Genomic DNA, 4,410 nt, shown 5'->3' on the forward strand with positions numbered 1-4,410 from the left:
GTACAGTGTGGGTGGGCCTCGTCCAGCCCACCGAGGGCCTAAAGAGAGCCAAGGGCAGAGGACAGAGGGACCCCCACATCTTCCTGCCTCCCTGCTGGAGCGGGGACACCTCACCTCGGCTCCCCTGCCCCCAGCTTGGACTTACGCCAGCTCCTGTTTCTGAGGCCTTTGGACTCAGAATGAATTCCACCAACGGTGCTGCCTCCACAACCAATTCCCTGCACTCTCCTTTCACAGGCACATGCTTCCTGTTGGTTCCGTTTCCCCGGACAACCCTGCCCTCCAGGTCCTCCCCCAGAGGCCTTTGCACCTGCTGGTCCCTCTTCCACGAATGCTGTTCCCTGCACCTGCTCACCGCTGGCTTCCTCCTACTTAACCCTCAGCTCTCAGCCTGTGAGTCCCTTCTGAGAGAAGCCTTGTCTGACACCCAGCTGGGTCTCCAAGGCCCTGGAGCTCCGACAGAATGGGGTGCCCTGCAGCTGGCAGCGGTGTCCTGGGGAATGGCCGCCAGGACGGAGGCACCCAGGGTGGGACGGGGATACAGTGAGGAGTGAGCAGACTCGTGCTGAGGGCCTGTGGGGGGAACAGGAGGCCGTCCACTCTGGAATCACGCAGGCACGGCGAGAGCACCAGCCCAGCGCCTCGCATGTGCGTGTTGAGCGTGTGAACGAGGTGAGAGTCCTGAGCGCGTGCCCCTCCTCCTCTGGGAGCCCCCTGTACCCGGGCCTGGAGGAGGCTGTGTTCAGAGACGGGCTGAGGCTGGGGCGGGCAGTGTGGGGGTCCAGGCGGCGTCCCGTGGAGGTGCCCCGTGCTTTCTCTGGATTGAGGTGGGGTGAATGCTATCTGACCGGGAGGACAGATGTCAGTTCCCATCCCTCCGTCCAATGTCAAGGCTGTACCGTCTGTCATGTTCTCATTTTTCTAGCGGGAGCTCTGCCCACGGGCATTTTGGGGAAATGACACTGGGATGAGCAGCGATCTCTGGGGCCGATGCTCTGACCGTGGAGCCTGGTCCGGCCTCAGTGCGGGGTCTCCTTTTGTCTCAGTGGCAGTGCCTCAGTGGGAAGTCGGGGCATTTCCCTGACCACACACATCTCGGGGTGAATGCGGGAAAGGCTCGATCAACAGCTCACCCTGGTTGCTTGAAAAGCGGGGAGGGGGACACGGGGCAGGGGGGAGGCTGTGATTTCCACATTGGTCCAAATTCATTGAATATGCTTTCTTGTCAAAAAAAGACCATGCTGAATCCCCTCTGCACAAAAGTGCTTTGTTCTTAAAAGTCATCCAAGGATTTGGGAAAGGAGCCCCGTAATTCACTCCTCAGGGAACGCCATGAAGTCACAGCTGGGAGTGGGGACAAGACATCCCTCCGGCAAAGCATGGGTCGCTCTCGGAACTGAGACGGCTGGCTGACCCAGCACAGGGGTGAGCAGCCGCCCACAGTTCCCCCTCACACTCGGTGTGCATGGCAGCAGGCTGGCGTTTCAGCCCACGTCCCCATCTTCGCTGTCGGGAAGGCTCAGGTTTCCTCTGTAACGCCTCCAGGACGGCATTTACCATCTAAGGCCCGGACCACCCCAGGCCAAGACTGCACCTGCCTCCCCAGCCTACCCGGCCCTGTTCCTCCACCTTCTGAGTTATCCTCCCGAAATGTGTCTCCTCCGGGACACACTCAGGTGCTGCTTTTAATCGGCCCCGGGCAGGACCACAGAGACAGCGAAGTCCCAGAGACGGACCCTGAGCCCTGACCCCGGCTGAGGAACACCAGCCCCTGGTCGTGGGTAGAAATGAAGACTCGGTCTTCGGATCCAGCTGTTTAAGGGAAGCTAGAAATTTGAAGACAGTCTCCTGATTTTAAACATTGCTTATTTTATTTAAACTCTATTCTCTAGTTTCTGTAGGGAGTGGCTATAGGGTCAAGCCTTGGACTGACCCAGCTTGGAGGCTGAGCCCTCCGAGCACAATTAAGCTTGACCTTACCGTCCTCCCTTGTTCCTAGAAGCTAATGGGCTGTGGGAGGTACAGGAAGTGCTGTCAAACAAGGCTTGAGGAACAAAATAGACTGAAATTCCCAAGAACATGATAAACATGTTGACCACTCCCCTTGCTTTGTGTGATTTCACTAGAAAATAAAGCTTCGGCTTACGGGCTGGGTCACTGCTTCCTCATCCAGGCACAGTGATCCACCAGGCCCCAACTGTATTCTCTCGTCTGGCTTCTTTAATCCTTCACCACCCCCACTCAGGGTCACCCCTGGCTGTGCTGGACGCAGTTCAAGTTTCTGCTAAGGAACCCCTTTTCTCTCCTCCTTGGTGCCACTTTAAACATACGGTGCACGTGAGCACAGCTCATTTTCCTAAAGATGAGCTCATCTGGTCTTTAAAAAAAAAAGGCAGCAAATTAAGAACAACTCTCCACCTGGGTTGCTGCAAGGCGTGGAGGGTGTCAGGTAGCCCGTCCTCCTCGTGGCCTCGACTGTCCTTTGTTCTGTGGCTGCAGACGCAGCCGGGCACACCGGGCAGAGGCATCGCCGGTGAGCACACTGCCCATGGAGCCACGCGTGAGGCCACGCAGAGCGAGGAGAGACCACATGTCTGCAGGACGGAGGACACGAGGCGTTAGGCGGGCTTCTCTCCCATGAGCACCGTGCGGATCAGGTTCCCCTTAATGAGCTCCTGTTCACACGGAAGGCGTCACCCAGCACGGGACCGTGGGCATCCCCTGTGGAGACAGGCTGGCTCGTGGCCCCTTCCTGCAGAGTGGAGCAAAAGGTTAATTACGCAAACGTCCAACTGCTCCAGCCCGAGTGCTCCGGTATTCAGAGACAATGGAGTAAAACTGATGCAGACTCGCCGAGGCCGGTGGCACTTTGTGGGGGACTTGCTTCGCGTCTTCCTGTCACATCTTGGTGCCCCAGCAGCAGCGAGGCCTCCCGCGTGGCGCTCGCCGGCTCCTGCCTTCCCCGGAGAGCCCGTGTGAAGCGCTTTGTCTGCCACTCCCGCTCACTCCCGCCCCCGAGCACCACGGGGCTCCGATTCCCACTCCACCTGCAGGCGACACGCCCTCCCCGGGGAGACAGCGGCCCAGGCGGCTGTGGTGAGGGCCCAGCAGCGACCCAGGCGCCGGCCTCGCTCGATTAAACACGCAGCTTTTCACAGGCTCCTCTGGAAGAACAGTTCCCCGTTGAAAGGGCAGACAGACCTCACAGGTCAGCTTCTGGGACTAGATCTTGGCTGTGTGGCTCTAATTTACAGTCTGGCCATGCCAGGGCTCGAACGGGTTTCTCCCCAAACAAGGAAACTATTGGGGGGGGGGAGGGAATCTAGTTTCCCATGTTCCCAATTATAAGAAAGGGAAGCTGTTTCTTCCTACAGATTCTCGGGGTCTGCGAGCTTGAGCCCCACGACCTGCCCTGAGCCCCAAGCTCACTTGGCAAAGACACGAAAAAGATCCGGGGAGGACAACGTGAAAGGAAGGGACACAGCCCCGGCTTGGAGAGGGAGGAAACCCTGCAGGGACACGTCCTAGCCAAGGCTGGGGGTCACCTCTCCCCTGGACATCTTCACGCGGTAACATTTTTTCCTAAGAATTCAAAGGAAGTTTAACTTAAAAAAAAAGTTTCCCACATGTGACTAATACATATATCCCAAATATATCCTTTGAGACACAGGTGAGTTAGGGAGAATAGTAATCGCCTCCCCCACCCCCCCACCCCCATGAAACTGTCCACGCCCCCATTTCGGGATTGTGTGACGATGTCACAGAACACGGCGAGGGGTGTGTGCTGCAGGCAGAACTGAGGGGCCACAGAACAGAGGGCCTCAGAATGAGGAGGGAGGCCTGAATGATCGGGCAGCCCGACAGTCACCAGGAGCCATCAAAGGGCAGAGGCAGAGCCTGAGGGAGAGAGGAAGGCGCCACGTGCTGGCTTTGAAAACACAGACAGGCCGTCAGCCCAGGCAGGTGGGGCCTCTGGGAACTGGACGAGGCCAGGAAAGGTCTCCCCAGAAGGAACCAGCGGCCACTCTTGCTCCAGCCCGGAGACCCACCCTGGACTCCGGCCGCAGACGGCACAGGGCCCGCTGTGTGCTCGAGACACCGGGTTAGCGGCGGTTTGCTGGAGCGGCCGCAGGAACCCGGGCACTAACCAGTCTGACTGACGCAGCTACTGCTCTCCAGGGGACACGGAGAGCTTCAGTGACCCCGTTACACTTCCTCCTTTCCGGCCACTCACATGCAGTGACTCAACAGGCGGAAGGAGCTGGCACATGGGGACCCATCACAGAAGCCTCGCGTCCGGGGAGGAGAGGACTGGGGACTGTGACGGGGCATCTCCTGCCCCGGCCCCTGGTCCCAGGAGGAGCCCGCGTGCGATGCTGGCCCAGAAAAGCAAACTGTGGCCACAGGGCG

This window comes from Myotis davidii, unplaced genomic scaffold (assembly GCF_000327345.1).
Source record: "Myotis davidii unplaced genomic scaffold, ASM32734v1 scaffold428, whole genome shotgun sequence".
In the NCBI taxonomy this organism is placed as follows: domain Eukaryota; kingdom Metazoa; phylum Chordata; class Mammalia; order Chiroptera; family Vespertilionidae; genus Myotis; species Myotis davidii.